The sequence below is a fragment of the Coptis chinensis genome, chromosome 7 (assembly GCF_015680905.1).
Source record: "Coptis chinensis isolate HL-2020 chromosome 7, ASM1568090v1, whole genome shotgun sequence".
NCBI lineage: Eukaryota > Viridiplantae > Streptophyta > Magnoliopsida > Ranunculales > Ranunculaceae > Coptis > Coptis chinensis.
Window position 1 is genome coordinate 96,184,763 of NC_141462.1, and position 22,793 is coordinate 96,207,555.

General features: G+C 36.2%; 2 long non-coding RNA genes and 1 pseudogene across 3 annotated transcripts; 1 reads left to right on the plus strand and 2 right to left on the minus strand.

Annotated features, from left to right (window-relative positions):
- Nucleotides 1-644: 644 nt before the first annotated feature.
- On the plus strand, nucleotides 645-6,065 carry LOC147490286 (uncharacterized; annotated as a pseudogene). The gene is made up of 7 exons (XR_015203004.1): nucleotides 645-1,237; nucleotides 1,332-1,432; nucleotides 1,595-1,638; nucleotides 1,935-2,094; nucleotides 2,762-2,906; nucleotides 3,538-3,665; nucleotides 5,684-6,065. The product of XR_015203004.1 is annotated as an uncharacterized LOC147490286 (transcript).
- Nucleotides 3,745-4,457, minus strand: LOC147490287 (uncharacterized). Its single transcript, XR_015203006.1, has 3 exons — nucleotides 4,307-4,457; nucleotides 4,120-4,205; nucleotides 3,745-4,034 (listed from the first exon to the last, which is right to left on the minus strand). It is a non-coding gene; the product is annotated as an uncharacterized LOC147490287 (long non-coding RNA).
- Nucleotides 6,066-12,524: 6,459 nt separating the features above from the next.
- Nucleotides 12,525-13,164, minus strand: LOC147490288 (uncharacterized). The gene is made up of 2 exons (XR_015201067.1): nucleotides 13,045-13,164; nucleotides 12,525-12,918 (listed from the first exon to the last, which is right to left on the minus strand). It is a non-coding gene; the product is annotated as an uncharacterized LOC147490288 (long non-coding RNA).
- Between the last annotated feature and the right edge of the window lie 9,629 nt (nucleotides 13,165-22,793).

Consider the following 22,793-nt stretch of genomic DNA (forward strand, 5'->3'; position numbering starts at 1 on the left):
AACTTGAACAATTAGAAGGAAATGACGTTAAAATGTACTTGCCTTCACAACTGTCGCTTAATCCCGAGGAATCTTATTCAATAGAAAATATTTATTCACGTATCAATGGATTTTGCCAAAATATTTAGAAATCCAAATTGAGTATTAAAGGCATACTTTTCATTACGCCCATAAAACTATGCACTGAACCAATATGTAAACTAAATACAAATTAATATTACTTGTTGAAGAAGAGACATAGAGTGGTGGAGAGAGCATGACGCAGTGGAGAGAACCGAGATAGATAAATCATGTTAAGAATTCTTACTGAAGAGAAGAAGATAGTATTGAAGAAGGTTACTGAAAAACAGTATGGAAAAAGCAACAAAACTCACTGACAACGAAGTAATGAGATTTTTTTACCTTAAACTGAGGATTGCGTCGGGAGATCCTTGTACTCAAATGTGACAGGGTGAGAAGAAAGGTGTTATCTTACTGGTTAAGAAGAAGAAAAGGTTGTAAGGTATCTTCGTGAGGAAGAGGAAAGAGTGAAAGACGTAGTTTTTTTTATTTTTATTTTTTCCGGTAACTAAAAGTGATTTGTTTATTGGTAACTAAAAGTGATTTGAAGAAAAAAAAAGAGAATGTTCATATGGCAAGGAGGTACAGTGGTTATTCTCTTAGTGTGCGTGGTTGCATATTTGCGGCAGTTGTGTTACCTATGGCCTACTAGTCATTTGTTTTCTCAAATGCAACCAAGTGGTTTGATCTTTATATATCGTTCTGATTCTCCAGTTCTGCTTTTATCAGGCAATTAGAAGTAAGAAAAGAAAAGTATGTGCAAGGAAAGTTAATTCCAAGAATGTTGAAGAATTCTCTCAAGGGGCCCTAGATAAAATAACTTTAGTAGCAGCTGATAAGGTAAATGAATATGGTAAATCATCAAGGCAGCTGAGAAAGAGCTCAGGTGCTTCTTTACTTGTTGACGAGCCGGATGGAAGTACTGAAGAAAATGTTGACGTGCTTGCTGAAACATCCCACTATTCTTTAGTGGATGAAGATGACCAGTATGATGTTGATGAGGAATACCAGGAAGAGACATCACATCATAATAAGACAGCAAGAAAAGCTAAGACAGCAGTTCAAAATGGGAAAATGGGTCGAAGGCGTAAAAGCTCATCTGAAGGAAAAGAGTCATCAAGCAAGGAACCTCCAAAAAAGAAGTTCCCTCACTCTACTCGAAGAAACAGAAGACAAGGTACCTCCAATTACTAAGTCCCTAAATTCATTCAACTCTATGGTGTTTAGAGATGCTTTTTTCATATTACACTAATTGACCTATGCATTTCTAGTGAACAAGGTGTTGCTTGAAACCCCAAAGGAAGAAATTGATCCCCGAAAGCTACCTATTATGGATTTAATCCTTCCAGGAGAGTTAAAGGAACAGAGATTGGTACATATTCGTTCCCACCTCATGTTTCACTTGTCCTTGTATACTAGAGATGATTTATGTTTTGTCTATAAGTAGACATTTAGTTCATATTTTCACTGTTGCTTGTTCATATTTTCATTTGTGCGATTCTCTTACTGAAACCTGTCATTTTCTTTTTTGCAGAAGAAAGGTGCAGCGACTAAACAAAATTCACTTCTCAACCGAAGGTATTGACTCCACATATTCTATTTTTGTTTCATTTAAAGATTTCAGTAATCTTACAAGTGAAAGAGTTTCTGCTTCTATATTCTGTGGCATAAAGCTTTTCTAGGTGACGTCTCCATGGTAGCTCCTGATTATTTTCTATGTACAAAAACTATATGTATAATAAATAAATAAATAAGTAACAGAATTGCAGATTTTTTCCTTTTTGTAACACTGAAAGTAGCATATAGAGTACTAGTCAAATTTTCAAATATACTGGTTAAAGTTATCTGTGTCTCTAATTCATTTCATTTTGCAGTGGCACTAATCCTTTTGCCGAGGATGCTCCTTATGATGATGATGATGATGAAGCAGCTCCATATGCAAGTTCTTCAAAATATAATTACCATTCCTTCATGGAACCACATAAAAAGCGTAAGAAGAGATGGTCGAAAGAAGATACAGAGCGTTTTTATGAGGTGAAGTTGCTTTTATTCCTTGTAATCATACGAAATGTTGCCTTTTGAAAGTTTTAAGGTACATGTGAAATCTATATTGTGTTTTAGAATGTAAAAGTGACTTCAGAGAGTTTTTCTTTTTGTTTCATTTGGTTTTGTCCTAGTTAAAACGGATTTAATTATATTTTTAGCAACTTGGACAGAGTTAATCCACTCTAGTTCTGGTATTTCTTAGCCGAGTCAATGCTACATATTAAGTGGTCTAATCTTCTTGTTTAGTTGTAGTGATACACACACCGAGTATCTAAACCTACCATTTTAAAGAATTGAGAATTTTCTTATGATCCAATAGAAATTTCCAGAAATCAGAAATCATAATAGGATACTGGAAGGGGCACTGGTATAATGAACAGGAATAGAAATTATCCATTGCTAAGGTCAAGAACGCGGACAATGAAGTAGACAATAATTGGTCATGACACTTTCTCGCGTGAAGTATTGCTGTATACAAGGTTAAGGACGATGTGCTGAGAACTTGTAATTTCGAAGTTACATATCACTATTAGGTTGCACTCAGTACTTAAACCTTTAACATGTTTTTTTTGGAGTATGTGTTGCATTTGTTAGTAACTTTGTTGTTTTTATTGAAAGTTGTTGGCTTGTTTATATGGTGTATCCTGTTTTTTAGGCCATTCGAGAGGTTGGGACAGATTTTCAAATAATAGAAACATTATTTCCTGGCCGCGATCGCCGTGATGTGGTGCTGAAATATAAGAATGAAGAGCACCGACATCCTATGAAGCTTCATGATGCTTTAACTAATTGATCCAAGGGTAAGTAGTGTCTTCCCTGATAAAGTTTCATCTTTGATTTGATGTTGCTCTGTATATATTCAATCATTGTCAACTATTACGTCCCTATGAATTCCATTTTTGCGCAGTACGTTCTATATTAGTAGAGTACTAGAGTGTCTAGATATATGTTTTTTATTTTTTGACAATTTGACAAAGTCGTTTTGGTGTTTGAGTTGTAATTGTATAGATGTGGGTCCACAACAACATGATAAGTTCTGCATAGAGTTATTTTTCACTCTTTCCACACATATATACACAACAAAAGAGAAGATATGGGTAAAAGCAAGAACTGCGTTACTTGTCAAAATAGAAAACATATTGTTGTAGTGATAAAGCCCTTAGAGTCTAGATCAATACCACAATGCTAATGAAGGTGTTGGTGAAATTAACACAAGGTTACTGATTATAAGAATATGGATAAAAGCATATACTCCTTTACTCGGGGACATAAACACACTTGTTTGTACATCACTGTGGGGGCTTTGTATGAAGAAAACAAAATAAGCAGAATTTAGCGAGTGGTTTATCTGTAGATATCTTCCTAGGAATTAGCATGTTTGAAATTTATTGTTTTATGTATACATTATTGTTCTCTTTTCTTTTCTTGCAGATCATTCTGAATTTGAACAGCTGATAGAAAAGCTGCAAGTTTCTGCTCAGACAGACCAAAATTCTGACAGAGACATGGAGTCAGTTGGTATATCTGGCGAGGCAGAGGACAACTCTCCTGAAACAAATGTAGGGTTTGTCATTGTTCATGATTTTGTTTTTATATGGATTTTTGAAATTAATTTTAATACTATATATCCTTCAGAAGTTCCTGCAATTTCAAGTATATTTATTCAAATACGGTATTACAACATTAACATACTGATCACACATACTTTGAACAGCACATCTCAGAACATTTAGAATTTTAGAGTAACATATTTAGAATCCAAGTCCTACTTCCTAGTTGATGACGTGTTATATCAAGAAGTAGAGAAATCCGACCAAAATGCAACAATCGCTTTGTCAGTTAAATCAGTTGCAGCGCATCTTTCTAGTCATGCCAGAATTTATACATCCGCAGACTTCTTTATACGATCCAATGCATTGTCAACCTAGCTACATACATAGGGATCATTAATGGTGTTTCAGTACCAATTTATTGCTCAAATCAAAATGTAGGAAATTAGTGTAGCTCTGTTACCTCAGTTTCCCAATCTGTCATAACAAATAGAGTGATCAGGACTAGAGTTTGTAGGAAAAATCACATATCATTCCACACCAAATTCCCTGCAAAAAGAACAACATGAGTCAATATCTAATGAGATGGATGAAAGATTCAGAGGTCTGTATCTTAGCTTTGCCTTAAGAGTTGAGATTAGTATACTTACAGCTACACCCATGCTTGTCATGAAGATGAGACCAAATCCTATGGTGAGACCAATAAAGTAGTAATTACTAATATAAAAGCAAGCACCAAAGCCTGGTCTTCCAATACCATTTGCCACACCTATGTAAAAATATAAAATAAAATGTGTGAATAGAGATGGTAGGAACAGCACATGGTATTGATAAACGGTAATTTCCAGAGTTTTATTCTTTTATGTCCGAAGTCCACAGTCTAAAATTCCATAGTCAAGTTATCTTAATCACGTAGTTGGTAGACTAGGTCGAGTAAGGGATCGTCCATACCTTAGGGCTCGGCAAGGTTCACAACTGGATTTACAACTTTTAGTGAGTAGGATTTTAAGTTATTTAGTTGGTTTAAGTAAATTAACGGTGATCCGAGTAACGTAAAATAATAGTGATTGATTTCTACGTAAATAAACAGAGATAGAGAAACAAGAAAAGGGTTAACCGTACTCATGCAATATCAGTTTCAACAGTTATAATTCCACATCGCTACAGCTTTAATCCGTCTCGAGTTCATAGACAAACCCAAGATGGCGTCGAGTATCGACCCCTAGTAAGATGCACGCATCTCTGAGCTCATCTCACTAGCATAAGGAGTTGAACTAATATTCCATTTATGGAATATCATTTCAGCACCTGGTTTTATTCTACATCAGCTAGACAAATTAGAGAGCTATATGACACTAGAGAGTTGCGCGCGAGACATTTTAGGTCTCTCGCGAGACTATTCTGGAGCATCAGCACTCCAAACTTGAACAGTCTCAATCATTTTGGGGTCGGATATATAATCTACACCTAATTCCTAAGTAGTGATTCTGGAATATTAAAGTGTCAATCCGGATCATCACACGAGCATCATTAACCCTCCCCGAAAAGGGGATTTAGCTCATGGTCATTGGATGATTAATTGAACTTGTTGTATGCAATAAATAAGTAAATGCATAACATGAATTAAACTTGAAAAGAAATTACTTTTATTAAATAAAAAGACTTACAGTACTGAAGCTGGTATGAAAGCTACTAGAAAGGAAAACTACGTACTGGAATGAAAAAGCAAAATGAAAAGCTAAACTATAGGCTAAAACTAAAAACTAAAAACTGAAGAATGAAGACTAAAGTTCTCTTCTCATATATATAACCTCCAGCCCTTCACGTGAAACCTTCCCCATTTAATTTCATTTTGTCCTTTTCATTATTTTGTTTTTTTCTTACTTTGTATAACCTTCCAAAGTTTTGTATACAAAACAAAACTTGCATTTAATGTTTTGTTTGTTCTTATGTGCAATGTGTCACACAATTGTGACCATCGCTTGCCACCTGCTTATGCTGACTCATTATGCCTTGTGTTCCCACAGAGTGTGTCCACGTGTTGTGTCCAGTGGCGGCCCGAATTTTAGTGTTTTTACAACTTTCTGTCTTTGCGTAGAGCTCGTCGCCCTGGTTACTCTAGTAGTTCACTAGCCGAAGTCGGCGTCCAGGTTTGAAAGATGTGAGCTTCAGAAGTTTGCTACTTCTTTACATGTGGACCCGTTCTACACTGGTTTTGTCTCTTTGGAATCTTCAGCTCTAGTTAAGCTTTGTTGGGCTTCACTGGGGCTGAGTGGGAAGACTTCAAGTATTCTCGTATTCCCATACTTCAATGCATGTTTTATCATCATATTCACGTTAACTGCGAAAACCTGTAAAAGTACGAAAATATAATTATTTCATGATTATTAAATACATAATTAACCAAAACGCTATGTCTGTACGGGGTTTAATATTACAGTTTTGGGTGCTTATCACACCACCCCCAAACAGCAATTTGCTTGTCCTCAAGCAAAGAAGAGACATTAAAACGATAAGTGGCAAAAAATGTGTTGTCCTAAACTAAGTCTCATTTTGCAGAGTGCGATTACATTTACCGTATGCAACAAGGTCTTAAACCACTAGGAATTCCCTATTGGACGAGTTATAGCCTCGTGAGAGTTTTCCAGAGAAGATACTCACAAACTTCATTTATACTACAACGACTCAGTAACAAAGGCTTGTTTCCTTAATTAATCTCAGATATCTATACATCTCACTAGCAGGGGAAACAAGGATTCATTCTTTCGAAATTCAAGTTAATATACATACAATAATCAAAACATCTATATATGAGCATGCATGCAGTGATCTTTATAATGAAATGTATGAGCAGGCCGTTTCTGGATCCTTTGGATAACGTCCTTAAGTAGGTTCTCACAAGTATGTGTCGAAACACAATTTCTCTCTCATTTTTCTACTCAAGTTTTGCTAACTCTAGTGTGTAGTGGGCACACATTTCCTCACATACTCAATGACAGTCAGAGGAGCCGAGGTCGAGAATTCACATCTACTACTTATTATCACACCACCCTACTTCTAATTGAGCTAGAGGTCTTTATTAGGTGTTATGGGGCTTAGGTAGTAGTGTAGAAGAAAATAGAATGGAAAATTCAAAAATGATAAGTATGAGAGAATAAGGTCTTTGAGATATTTACACTAGAGAAATCCTTATTTTCTTTCCTACTTCTAACATGAGTTTCCATACTTAGCTTTTTTAAACTTTTGTATTCCCTTTTGGTTTGATTTTGAGGGAAAATTCTAACTTTGATTTTTCTTTTGATTTTTGGAAACATCTTTCTATTTTCCTTTTTCTTTTCTTCTGAAGCAAATAACTGATTTTGATTTGTGACAGATTTTTCTCTTCATTTTTCCGCACTTCATCCTATTTCTCATACTCATCATCCAGATGGGCTTATTTATTTGTGGTTAATAGATGGGTAATGAATTTTTGGTGAAATAGAAAGGGTTAATGAAAGGTTCAGTGGGGCGACTAGCAGTAGTTTTTTTTTACAGGTGTGAATTTTTTGCTATATCGATCCAAAGAAGGCCTAAATTCTCGCATAGAATTCGGGTAGTGATCAAGTAAGTAGACGTGTGAACTTTTCTATTCGGAAAAACTACTCCTCTGAGTCATTACTTACATATCACACATTTTGAGGCTATTTAGTTAGATTCTCACAGTATATAAAAATTAAGTTGTCTAACCGTGGGTCCCAGAAACTTACTGTTATGTATATTTAATGATAGTCAGTGCATGAATGTTCATAAAAAGATGTAAAAACTATTGCATATGTATTGACTTAAGTTTCTAAGAACAAGTCCTAATTCTAATGCTAGGGTGAGATTTCTAAATATTTTTCATCACAGAAAAGAAAACGAGACTTTATCACTAAATACACTTATTTAGACATAAAATAAAACTATATACAACTATGAATGCTTAATTTTTTCGAAAGGTTGTCACCACCCCCAAACAATCGGACGCTGTGTCCTCAAAGTGTCAAGAGAAAGAAGAATATACCTGAGAGGCTTTGAGAAAAAAAATATAGCTGACATCTTCCATAGAAAATTATGGTCACACAATATATATTATATAACAAAAAAGTGAAAGCACACTGTTAGGTTATTTATTTTTCACATCAAAATGTAAAGCAAATATGTACATCAACTCACATTGCCCTAATTATGAATTAGGGGTAGGTCCATTCTCACTTCATCTTTATAGAAATGACATTCCTTTGTGTCACGCTAGTTTATCATAATTTGCAAGACTTCACTCCACTTCCTCTTTCTAGAAGTGTCCAGATGAGCTATCATGTTTTCGTCCTTAAGGAAACAACAAACTTTCCTTAGATACCTTGAAGGGCAACGCCATACCCGAAATCGCAAAGAATGAATTATCCTGTTTCTCGGACACATAGAATCTACCCATACCCAGTCATGAAAAGTGGCCTCAAACTGTGGGAAGAACGTCCTCATTATCTTGCATGCTGTAACTGGCAAAGTGATATAGTGCTGCTGAAAAAGACGAGCCCTTTTTAGGTTCTCAATTACTAGGTCTGTGATGTCAAAAACGGTATGTTGCTGGGCCAGAGCATGGAAAGTCTTACAAGCTGATTCGGAGGCAGTGGAAAAATGTCAATCCCCATGATGTTCAAAAGGATAAACAACATGGCAGTCCCGACATTCATGGTCATACTGGCTAGTGGAATTGTGTTGTCTGGCCATCGGCCACGTTCTGCACGTTCAATGACTTGGGAGAGGCCATCACCATAGAGGCCGGTGAAATCTTCCCAAGAATAGTCATTAAAGTGATTTTGTATGATGTATTGAATGGGGGTGTTTGGCTGAATATAAGGAAGGTCCAAAGCCATAGCAACTGCTGGCTCGTAAAAGAGATGTCGAGTGTTACCAATACGGATTGCAAATCCGTTCAAAACGAAACCATGTGCATCAGCTGGATCCTCCATATGATCATAAAAATAAGTTGCCAAACCTGGATAGTATGTCTACTCAGGGTGCAGAATGAGGGAATTCCAACCAACTTGGGTGATGAAGTCTCTGAAACAATGTCCATATACTGGGGAATTCAGCAAAGTATAGAAAGATTGCTCCAGAATAATCTTTGGAGATGCCATTGTGAACGACGTGTGATGAAAGATAGCACCTATAGACAAAGATAAACCAAAATTTAGAATACGATAGAAATGACTAAATAAAAACAAATGACATTTATTATCATAGGAAAATTGCACTATACTAAAGACTAAAAAGAAAATGACAAGGAACGGAAATTTTAACAGAAATTTGTGAAATTTAATATGGGTCATACAAACTGAGTGAATGAAATTTTAACAAGGAACGCTTTGGTGAGAGAAATCCATTTATAAGATTCTCGATGCAGTCAATCCGTGCAACAGCCCGTTATAATAGGGCGCTCTGTGTCTGGTAATCTCGACGTGGTTCTCCATTATGAGAGTGTGATTTGCCAAGAACTGGTTGTGGTTGTGCAAGAATACTAATTGTGCTTGTTCCTCGCCTTGTATTGTCCGCAGGTCGGGAAATTCAAGAAGACTAGTGATGATGATGTTCTGATGTGTGTATAATATCATTAGTCCTTGGTGAATTAGACGAAGGCCTTCTATAGGATTAAATATGTTGTGTATTGCATTTTCAGTGAAGATGTTGACAGCGGAACAAGCTTCGCCGGTTTCTACCCCGTCATGGTTCTTTGCAACGTCTGGAGTCCAAAATCGGTTCATACAAACTGAGTGAATGGTGAGAATGTTAGCTGTTTTTAGAGGTGTAGTAGGAGCAGTAATAGGAAAGCCCCAACGCATCATGATAAGTGGCACAATAGTTGGCAGAGGAGCTGACTTTTTCTTAGCACGTGCGATCGCGTTCCAGAGAAATTTACTTATGCAAAAATCATTGCATTTAGTCTGCAAGACCCAGAGTAGATGGAGGAAGGGTTTTGTTATTTCGGAAGTCTTGGATGTGCCGAGCACATTAGAGCTAGCCATTGGATTATAGATAATTGGTTCCTTTGCAAGGATCGCTGATACACAATGCGGTTTTTCTGGTTATATTCGCCGTGAAGGATAGTTGCAAACATTAGATGCCTTAAATTGTCGAATGGTGAATCCTGAAGATGTACCTAAGGGTTTGTTATGGGAATTTGAAGGACCTCGGAGATGATTTCCATAGTCAATTTGCGCTCGCATCCGTTTGCACGGACAAAAAATTGCCCGTTTTGGAAATAACCGTATTTATAAAATAGCATGACCAATTCTCTGGAACAAAGTGCTTCCTTATGATGTAATAGAGGGAACCATCCTCGACGTAAAATTTTAGTATCAAACTATAGGTGAAATAGACTGCTCTGGAAATTTTCCATAAAATTTTGCTCGGGCACGAAAATTCGAATGAGGGCCATTAAAGATGGAGTGCTGAAGAAAATTTATTGGAAAAGGGAATATTGGATTTTAGAGGTGTCTATCCTTGCTATAAATAGGCACCAATCCGAAGATGCAGAAAATACGAATTGAGGTGTCACAGAGTGGTTAGACCACGTGTATCTTCTGAAACAAGTCGCAAAAGTGGATGGGAAGAATGGGGCATGTGACTACAAGGAGTGCCCTTTTTTTTTTTTTTTTCCGTAAATAGCGTAAGTAGAAGGACAAGGAAGATGTAAATATAATATCACAATAAGATGTAAGCACGTACAGAGATGTGAAAACACATCATAATGACACAGGGAATAAAATACAAACCTAAATATTATATAGGAATATATGCCACATTAACAACATTACTATAATAAAACAAACGAATTGAAGACTTGAGTAGCATATTCAATTTGCCGCTGCTCAAACTTTTCTAGTGCATCCATAAAGCTTGAAATTTGGTAAGAACTAAAAAACGATATTAGAATTAGAGAAGAATTGTCGAGGGAAGAAGATGAAAGGAGTAAATGTGAAGGATGTGGTGAACTTTCTATTTATAGAAAGGAAATGGAGCCGTTTTTTGACCATTTTTTTATGCGATTTCATGACCGTTTTTTGTGCGATTTCATGACCATTTTCTGGCCGTTATGACAATCGGTAGTGGACGGTAAAGCTTGTCGTTAAGTGTAACGTCAAATATATATATATATATATATATATATATATATATATATATATTACTAATAGTATTATATATGTTTCTACCTATATATAATATAATATTGGAGATATATAATAACTAATATAATATTTGACAAGGCAGAAGTTTTGGAAAATGTAGGAAATAACAGACATCCTAGGTTGGAAAATTAAAATACAAATACGTAAATAAAATATCCGACATAAATAATATATAAGATTGGGAAAATAAACTGTCTACTAAGAATCCTCGGGGGCTGCAGAAGAAGAACTAGGAGTCCTGCGACGGCGTGCAGAACGAGCTCTCATGGAGGCTAACTTCTCCTGGATGTCGCCTAGAGTCTACATCACCTGGTCCTAAAACTGGTGCTGATTCGCCATGAGCATTTGCTGGAACTGATTCTAGCGAGTAGTCATATTAACCTGAAATGCATTGATAGAAGTGCGCATTTCTTGCTAAATTTCGCCTATTGAGTCGATCAGTGAATCGTGGCGAGTGCTCATATTCTCCCTAAATTTGCCCATGTTACGTTCCATCGATACCTGGCGAGTATACATGTCTCTCATGCCATTGTTCATAGCACGTAAGGCATCCAAAGGACAACTCATCTGGCTCATGGCAGCCTCATCAAAGAAAGGTGGGTAAGTTGAACCCACGTAATCGTGTTCAGCTGCCCTAGGTGCTGTGGGTTACCATGGGGACAATATGCATTTCTTGAAAACAGTCATATTCTCATATGGCAGCATAGGGACTAACGGGGTGGCAGATAGGAAACCCAAATTAATCATAATTTGCGTTACAAGAACAGCAAGAGGGGCTGACCTGGGTGTGGCATGCGTAATTATATTGAATAGAAAGGTGCATATGCAGAAGTTACCCTTGTGCTCCTGGAGGACCCAGAGTAGGTGGAGGGATGTCTTGTTAATGTCTGATGGCTTAGAAGTGCCACTGACATTCTGCCCCAGCCATTGAGTCACGGCTAGCTGATTCCGCCGTACCGAGTGTGGATACGCGCATTTCCCATCCAGATTATACTCACCCTCGATTAGCGTGTATAAAGAATGAAGACTAAAAACTAAAAACTATAGGCTAAAGTATAGGTTAAAACTAAAAACTAAAAACTGAAGAATGAAGACTAAAGTCCCCTTCTCATATATATAGCCTCCAGCCCCTTCACGTGAAACCTTCCCCATTTAATTTCATTTTGTCCTTTTCATTATTTTGTTTTTTTCTTACTTTGTATAACCTTCCAATGTTTTGTATACAAAACAAAACTTGCATTTAATGTTTTGTTTGTTCTTATATGCAAGGTGTCACACAATTGTGACCATCACTTCCCACCTGCCTATGCTGACTCATCATGCCTTGTGCCCCTGCAGAGTGGGTCCACGTGCTGTGTCTAGTGATGGCCCAGATTTTGGTATTTTTACAACTTTCTGTCTTTGCTTAGAGCTCGTCGCCATGGTTGCTCTGGCAATTCACTAGCCGAAGTCGACATCCAGGTTAGAAAGATGTGAGCTTCGAAAGTTTCCTGCTTCTTTACATGTAGACTCGTTCTGCACTGGTTTTGTTCTTTTGGAATCTTCGACTCTAGTCAAGGTTTGTTAGGCTGAGTGGGAAGACTTCAAGTATTCCCGTATTCCCGTACTTCGATGCATGTTTTATCATCATATTCATGTTAACTGCAAAAACCTACCAAAGTATGAAAATATAATTATTTCATGATCATTAAACACATAATTAACCAAAACGTTATGTCTCTACGGGGTTTAATATTACAGTTTTGGGTGTTTATCAGGTACAGAAACATGAATAAAGATATAAAAACACGAAATACGTGTTCAAAATAATACCTAAGAGGATGGGCTGAACTCTATTCAATAATACTGAGATTGCAAGGAAGGGAATCGAATCTAAAACGCCTTTATTAACGCCGGCTTTATATGTAAAAGCCATAGGCGGTCAAGTGCTACCGAATCAAAAAGAAGTGCACTAAAAATTATCTTGATGAGTATGCTAGTCAACGTTAACTACAATAGCCGAGAATCTTGCAACCTTTGGATAGGCATCTTCCAGCTCAATACTCACTCGGATTCTGGAAAAACAATAAGATAGGTTAACTTTAATGGCGTCCAAGTAATATGTCCAACAAAACTTCAAAAGTTTTAGTCACTATACAACATAAATAATGTATAAACAAACTAATTGAATTGTCACTTACCTTGCTGCTTCACTCATGCCCAACACAAACATCATGTCCCAGTTCAAACAGTTTAAGCTTAAATGGACAGGAGATAATGTGAGTAAGGAGATCATAATCCTGTAATAAAGTGGCAGGAAAATTAACTCAAATGTTGGAAGGTTTTTTTTCACTTACCAAATTGAAAAAGAAGAGACAGAGACTATCGGATTAGCAAAGTAGCCTACTGTAAGCACAAGTCCCATGTTGTACCATAACTCAAAGTTGCATTTATAGAACCAAGAGGTCATTGAAATATTTATAACGGTGGTTGATAAGAGCCCAAAATTGTAGTTTTAACCCCTTAATAATATTACAGTTAGACCAATTATGTTTATAATAAATAAGAGTTAGTATTGGTTATGTACTTTTATGTATTTCAGATCTTGGAGTCAAATATGTGAAGAAATATGTCACTTTTGCAAGAGAAAGGAGCAAAGGTTAGTTGCTAAGAAGTTCTATGGTTAAAGCCCAAGTTTCAAGGAGAAAAAGCCTTTTTAAAGCCCAGTCAAAGCTGAAAAGTCAAAGTCAACGCGGGCAGAAATAGAGCACAAAAATCAACAAAATTTCTGCAGGCCATATCTTTGGACGCAGACCTTGGAATTGGGCCTACTATATCTCAAAACGACTGGCTCGGAAAGAGCTTTATAATGGTCCAGACTTTAATCCAATCAGAGGAGTGAAAATGAACAAAAAGGCTATTGCAGTAATTTCCAGCAGAGAAACCCTTTTTAGACTTAAGTAATTAGATTTTGGGCTTAATTTAATGGCCCAAAACATAGCTCCAAAGCTCATACACAAAATTGTAAATCTAGCCCTCTCCTATATAAAAAAGACTAAGGCCAAACTCTAAAAACCTCACCCCTTAGTTAATTAATTTATCTCTATCTCTCCCATTAGTTATATAATTTAGTCTAAACCTAGTTTTATGTTTTATTAGCCTAGCCACCATTAATACAATTCCAGTTTTATTCAATTCAAGTATTCTTTTAATCATGTCTTATTCTTCTTCTTATGTATTCCATGGTAGTCTAATGAACCATATCTAAACCTCCATTAGAGGGATTTGATTGAAGCTGTGATGAAGACTTGATGTGTTAGTATAGATTAGTTGTATTTAAGAGCTTAAATTATATAGGGCAGTTCATTCACCATGAGAATGGGTTTCAACTTCCTCTCATGTTAATTATTAGTTGGTTAGAGATGTCATAAATAATTAGGGATAATAAAAACCTAACCTTTATATTAAACCTTGTGTGAAAACATAAATATTAGGATTTGCAACAAACTCCATACTAGCATGTTAGGGATTAATCAAGGTGAATATCAAATCTCCCTAATTTTTTCTCATATTCACATCTTATTATTTAATTGTTATAGTTTGATTAAATCATAGTAATTGCCATATTAGTTATATTCACAATAATTACTCTCACTAGCAAGATGCACGTGCTATGCACGCGATGTTAAACAAAACTTGCCGAAAAGTGTAAACATAATTTGGGTGAGTACACTTACGATTGACATTATGTCTGAACAGACACGTTGGCGGTCGTTTAAATTTTGAATTGAATGGAACTCCATTCCTATTTGATTTCCAGACATACCTAAGCAATAAACTTTAAAGTATAGCTCCAAATAACATGTACTTTGAGCCTCTCATCCTAGCAAGTGCACGTTGCAAATGATAAATATAAAAGGTTAGTGCATCAAAAATATCTATGTAACGATATTCACTGAAATCAATATCCAACCCTTAGGTAAATTGGGCACGCTCGATGAGCCTGAACTGGAGAGGTAGTCTTGAGTAATTGCTTCTATTTAACCGAGGACATTGGCTCTGGTATTTCGCAATGTCGGTTGGCATGATGACATGTGTTGTAGAACGTAGACAACGAAAATTTTGAATATTTAAACAAAAAAATTTATTTGTGTATCTCAAATACGTGATAGCAAATTAAAGAAAATGGTGATATACATGGTAAGAGAAAAAAGGGCTGAGCTATGATGTCAGAAGAGAAAGGATGAAGCCTTGTGAACTGCATACTGCTTCAAGCTGGCAAATGCCCCGAGCAAGTAATATGGCACTTGGATGTTGGAATAGTGTTTTGTAGTAGAAGCACAAACTTATATATCTGGCCATCACAATCCAATATGTTCAATATTTTACTTGCCAAAGCAACAACACCGATCCTAATCGTGATTTAATTGTATTACAACCATTCGAAGTCAATATGCTAAAGTGCAATATATACTATGTGTAGTGTTGTTGCATTTTAGGTACTTTAGTAATGTATCAACTAATTTTGAGTATCCACATGGAATAATCTCTAAGTAACACACTAAAAAAAAATAAGATATGCTTTGTACAATACTGACACATCTTAGAACCTATACTAATAGGATACTCGGTAATATAGAATTCTTAGCGCAGCGTACCGCATTTGTATTTTATATCAACATATTGTGATGCTATGTTAGTATCCAATGAGGTTAATCTCTACATATCTCATTGTGTGTGGACATCATATATGTTGTTTAACCTTTAAGAATTGGAAGGAAATTCATACCAGATAAAAACATAATTGGCATTGCCCATAACTCTGGAATTAGTAAATTATATTCAATAAGTAAATTTGATTGATTGGGTAAAGTATTAAGCACAATTGCAAAGGCGATTACAGTTCGGACTAACAAAATTAGATGATACAATTAACAGCAGTACGCATGGTGATAACTATCGGAGTCAAGTCGTAAGTATTGATTAGACTCGTGGTAGACATTTAAAGGAAATGATCCTGAAACTTTGGACACATTGGTCTAGTGTAAATGGTGGCTAGTTCCTTTTCATTATCAGTTGATAACTTCAGAAGGGGCAGTGCATGGTTGGACTCGAAGGCTGCGCTGCATCATATGTCCGCTGCGCGTCTGTCAACTTAAGCCATTTTAGATTGCTTGAGAAACTCAGGTATAGGCATTTTATGTCTCAAGTAACCATCAAATTAAGTATTTTAACGACACTTACACTTGTATATCAATGCAGAACATGTATCATTAGTGTAAATTGAAGACCATCTCTCCCGCGTCTCATACAATCCTGTTAGCCAATTGTTACTACATAAGTAACATTTCCCAAGCATTGGCAACCCAATTACACTTAAATTCCTCCTGAGAGTACCTGCTAAACAAATGGCTGCTGAAGCCATTAGTGAAACTCTTATGTTAAGTTATTATTTGGTGTAAATACTGTTTGGCACTTCAAGATAATGTTCCACAAGTAAAAGAAAATAATGGTCTTCGAAAGACATAACATGAATTTGAAGTTTCAACATTATTTTCTAGGGAGCTTTGATGTTTTGATTTTTTTTCTCATTTTTTTATGGGACTAAAATAATTGTTCTAATACTACATACCGGCTATTATCTTTATCAAAGTATTGGAATTGGAATATAGTATAGAGACGCTCTTGTCCATCCGTTATGTTCATATGCATTGCCGTTGTGATGAACTCATCATAGTCTATGGTGCCATTGCCATCTGCATCAGCCTGTTTTGAAGATTGATTTTCTGATTAAAAATTAAAGAGAAATGATAAAAGAATAATCTAAAAGTTTTCCTTCAAAATGTTCAACTGTCGATATTTCTCACCATGTTATTGGACTTACAGCTTCCATTATATTAACTGTTTAATTTCATATTCAAAAAGCTTTGTTCCTTGCTTGGACAGTACCTGCTCCAGTTCTTAGAGCCTTATGGTCCCACTACTGTCAGAAGCCATGTTCCTTAACATTTCCTTGAGTCCCATGATTTTTGCTTCTGATAGACAACCTGCAATCACCCAGTATCAATAAAAGACAAAGGGAATTTTTCAGGTGCATGTAGACATACAACCTAAACTAAAAGGGATCCTGTGCCAAGTCATTTGGAGTGTTAAATTACCCTTGCTACCAGTAGTTCTAAGGTCTATAATGAATAGTGTTACCCCTCAAATATATATAAAAATCAAATGATATTAGGGGAGTATAATTACTGGGAGCTACTGATATTAGGGGAGTATCATTGCAATGGAGATACTCAGATATATTTTTGCCTCATTACTGGGAGCTATCTTTTCATAGAAGCTCGATAAGCCATAAGTATTCATGCCAAAAGCCGCAACCCTCCGATTTGGTTTAAACTCCAGGATCTTAGTCCTTTCTAGTGTTAATGATTGTTGGTTGGAATAAATAAACCACCCATATATGGAGTGGTTATCTTGGAAAACAACCGCTATAGACCGAGAACATGATTTTGAGGCGAAACTTCATCAAACAATAGTTAGAAATATACACTATAGTACTCCGAGACTCTAGTTCACAACTTACTTTATCAAAAATAAAAAAGACTCTACTTCACAACTTGCAATATTTTTGAATTTCATATCTAATATTCTCAAGCAAAAATCTTCATATACAGTGAGACGAAGACTTCTCCAAGCAACTAAGAACAACATTTATCTCTAAATTAACTACTGCAATTCTAGCAGCTGTAGAACAGGAACTGATATCCATGTGCAACTATAATTATTTATATCAAGTACAAAATTACAAATTATGAGTTATGACTTGGCTATTCAAATGTTATCTGTTAAGCCATTTTGCAAGCTATTCTTTACAAATATTAAACCAAACATCATGGTTAACAAACAAAACAAAGAGACCAACTCTCAAAGCCTCTCTTCTACAACTAAAGGACCAAAAAAATAAAAGAAAAAAAAGAACAAAACATCAATTCTCACAACATAGCATGCCTAAATCCTCAAAGATTTGCACAACCTAGTATCTTGAGCCATGGCACTCTGTCATAGGTGTAACCATTCTCCAAGTTGGTCTCTCACTCCCAACCTGTTAGAACATCAACATCGGTTGTGGTTTGATATCTAAATTCCATCTTCCAGTCCGATCACTCCACCAATCACATAAAGATTACCTCCCCAGTCCTATCATGGCAAACTCAATTCTACTCTTAAAGTCCGATGTCGGGCCAATACCTTCCTTTTCCTTTGCTCCCTCGCTCGCTTTTGGCGATAAACCCATGACTCAATATATAAAGTTCGCCCCTTACTACTGCCATTGGACCTTGAAGCCACCCATAGTCTTCAACCACCCACTTCCACTCAGCATTCTCAAATACCTGGACTGTAGACAGTCCCTTGTGCAAGACATGCACCTTCCCATTGATGAGAACCCCGGAGCAAGCGGAGTTGTGTGCGTGGGGAAGGTCAGGTATTGTAATATTATATTAGATTAGTTAAAACGAAAAGTAACTTGCAGCTAAGAGATAAAAACAAATAAAAATTGTTGGTACCACCATTGCAACAAATTTTGTATTGATCAGTCATGGGCCAGCATCATGAACTCTCTAATCGTCGGTGGTGTCAGATTCTGGCTTAGAGTTCGAGTGTCAAAGAGTAACGAAGAACTGATCTATTTGGCACTCCACGCATGTCCAGCGCTAATAAAGACTGGACTATTGTCGCCAGGACCTCCTAAACAATCTCATTTTTTATAATAGTTTTGGTAAACAACATACTTGCCTCGACCTCCCGTCCAATTCACGTTCACCAAGTTGGCATCTAATTAGAAATCCCTGCAATTCAAAACTAAATATCAAATGACAAACACATTAATACACTTGAAAACTTTTGATTGTGAATCACTATGCATCAAGAATTATTGTTTTTCAAAATGCAATAGTTTGTAACCTGATAAAGTTCTCGGACCATTGTAAACCCTCCAGCAAGAGTGTTCACTTCGAATAACACAAATGAGTCAAGGATCTGATCTGTTGGCAACGCCTAAGTATTTTTGTTCTAGGCCTACAGCAGATCACACCCTTAGAAGGGGAGCTCACCAACTTGGAGAAAGAAACAATGAAAACAACTGATGTAACAGAACACTGCCCAAATTTCACCTCATAATCTCACATATATATGAGAGTTTTCTAACTTATGGGAGTATCATTAAATAGAACACTGCCCAAAACTCGTATTGATAAGACACAAACATTTCCCCCACAAATCATGGCGATACAATAAGCTATGTTTCCCCGTAAGTGTGATGTCTAGACCATAACTGACTCCACAGAGGCAACCCTGCCACGCTTACATCGATCTTTGTCTAAGGATGGCAGTGTAATTTTAAAAAATATTTGGTAGCACAATAGATAAGTACAAAACTCAAACCTGAAATGTCCTCTGCCAAGAATGGCTGCAAGGTACAAAAAGAGATTATATTATCTCAAAGCAAAATCACTCTGTCCCAGCCTTGTCCAATCGCTTTGCCCTCAGTAGGAGTTCAAAAGGTGAAAGAAGGAATCAACCCTTTCTACCTATTTCTCAAACCTGAAAAAAATCATTCATAATAGTGACTTTAGTATAAAGGGATCGGAGACCATAATTTTTTTTTTTTTCTTTAATCGATAGAAAATACCAAATATCGTGATAAAGATCTAATCACCGGTTTCTCATCTTTAAATGCTCTTGCTAAATATTCTAAACAATCTAGATCGGTTATGATAGAGCACCTATTTAAAGATTATTTTGTTTTATTAAGCTATTTTTTACTTTCAAAAATATTAGATAAATAGGGTGAATTTATTTAGTTCAAGAACTTGATCAAGTTATGATTATATAGCCCCATTATAGGTGGGACGGTTTGCGATGCGAGAGATGGGACACCAATTTTATACATGCTAAGAAACTTTAGAATTTATTTTTATTTTAACCTTCTGAAAATGCCTTTGAATAAAATCAATACACAAGCATGCCACTCTATGCAACTAAAATGAAGTAACTTATTATTTAAATTCTGTTGACTCGCCTCTTCTAACATTGGCAACATCCTTCGCTTTGATGGCATTAACCAGTATCCTAGCTCTGTTTATGTAACCCTAGACGCTAATAAGAATAAAGAATTAAATATATAGTTGTTGATGGTCCAGAAAAATAAAATAACATCATCATATTTGGTGAGGTACGCAAGTTATTCAAAAACTAAAATAAGTTGCGGAATGTACTTTAACTTAAGCGGTTCATGCAAAGATGGCAAATATAATAATGTATTTCATTTGATTAGAGAGAGGAACATAATCAAAATGTGATCCTAAATATCCCAATAGACGACTTTGATTCGAACAATACCGGTCCTAAGAAGGAAGAAGATGTTCAATAGTGAAGCCAACGCACCTTAAATTCTAATTGGGCTTAAGATTAACTTATCATTATAGCGATGCACACAAAATTCAAAAAAGATCGACAGAGTGCTTATGAGCCGTATTGACTACAAACAACAAAAGAAAAAAAAAGGTTAAAAAACTTGTGTAAACGTACATAAGGCTCTATACCCTTCCCAATGGGGGTAAATTGGCTATCGAAGATGTTGAAGCATTGCCTATGATGGTCGCTTGTCTTGATCCTACCTTGAGCCCTTTATATGTAACACTAATCTCATAATTATAATTATAGTATAAAATTTGAAAGTGAACTGGGATCATCCTTTTTTATTTAAGCCTCATTTATATCACAGCATCCAATGAATATGTAAAGACAGTATCGGAATTATCCTTATAAGGCTCAAAAATGCTGTTTATAACGTAGGGAATTTGATCTAAACAATGTTAATGAAAAACCTAATCATAGCCGAGATGAATAAAAAACTATCCATGACTATTGTGTCGATGACCATGAGGGGCACAATGACAGTTGACCATAATTCTAGTGGTTGAGTAAAGCCGTACGGGCTTAACCAAATAAAGCAAAATGAGACGCCGTAGAAGGATTGTGTATCACGCCACATTAAACATTGAATGGCCTATTAAAAAAGCAGTTATAAATAATTAAACATGCATATACGGAATTAGCTTTTAAATCATTCCAGCGAAGAAGTTGGTCACGTAGTGTTAGATTAGGCATATGCGCAGGCATGGCAAATAATGGCAAGGGACATCAAATATGCGTAGGTATGTGTGTAGAGTTGTTGGATTTCCAGTAACCTAATCATTGTAGACCTTGTTTTGGTCAAGAATCAAGGCATGTTGGAAACATTAAGACTGAAACACAAAAGCAACTTGGTTAAAGGTGCGGTCAAGGGCAAAGGACCACGAAAGCATAGTGTAGTCGGCCACAAAGCATGACAGGCGAAATCAAAATCCGAAATATATAAAAACAACAAATCCAAGAGAAGTCGCAAACATTTATGGTACTTGGTTAAAGGTGCGGTAAAGGGCAAAGGACCACGAAAGCATAGTGTAGTTGGCCACTAAGCATGACAGGCGAGATCAAAACCAGAAATACATAAAAACAACAAAACCAAGAGAAGTCGCAAATAGTTATGGTTTGCATACTGATCAAAGAGTTCGTTAAATATTTAAAAAAATCATTGTTCCAAGTATACATGTAAGCTTGTCCTGCCCCTTAATGGCCCAAAAACAAAAGCACCAGAGGCATGGGCATTATAAAAAAGCACCCTGTTAGCTTATCATCACTAAGATTATGGCGATTCACGGTTCGAAAAAAGACACACGCACACAAAAGGCAAAATCATCACTTTGTGAACATGGTAGCCACTGATTTAATGTGTGGCTATTGTAAGAGGTCAATTTCCATTTAGCAAATCACACAACGTCCAAAAACTAACAAAGATGACGACAATAGAATCAATCGGATTAGAATCGATGCCTAATGGACTTTGCAACCCCATACATGGTTGGATAACCATAGAGGATGAGATTAGAGTTGTAGAAGAGAACAATTTTTACCGAGCCCATCCAATGAACATAACATAAATGATACCAAGAGGGCGTTGTTCTTGTTTGTTACTAAAATGGTGATATAGAACATCGGCTAGGACTTAAGCATATCGAACCATACAACTTTAATAAACAAACCATATAGTCTATTATAAACATCAAAGTCAAAAGAGCGAGAAAGTGAAATAATTATACCATCCGCCGCGAAAAAACATAACAAATTTGAGAACATCTACCCATTATCACATACATATAAAAACCTTTGGATTGAAGGTGTTATGTTCAACTAAATTTGCTATGTCCAGTTTTAGTATGATAAGCTAAATTATAAGTTGTCTAATATGGACTATTTTAAGTGCAATGTCTTTTTAAAAGGTTCATCATATTATATCCAACTAAAGTGAAATGCCGTTCTCTTAATCACATAGCACGGCTTCAATCTGGGGATGGTCAAGTTATAATACACAAATGTATGAGTATTTAGAATCTAACACGTACGCTCGGTGACACATGAGGAAAATGTGTACATGCTCATCCCGCACAATAATGATAGCCGCGTTCGTATGTTTCTAAAACCCATGGATCCATTTTAGTCGTTTAGGCATTGGGAAACCACTAATAAGAATGAGCACTGAACCCAAATGCAGTCCCAAATGAAGACTTAGTAAGTCACCACTATTGCCAAACCAGACAAAAAAAATTCAACATTACCAAGTATGAGTTAACGAAAATGAAATTAAAAAAAAACGCAATTCAAAACCATCAAATTAAAACGATTATGAAAGGAAATCATCAAATTTAGGAAGCGGGAGAAGGGGTTGGAAAGGCTTGAAAAGAGGGCATCCCCTAAGGGGCGGGCTTGTTCGAATAGTGTCAAGCTTTAAGAAGGGGAATATAATGAGAGTAGGCGATTGTAGCAAGGTTTAACAACAGGAGCAATACAT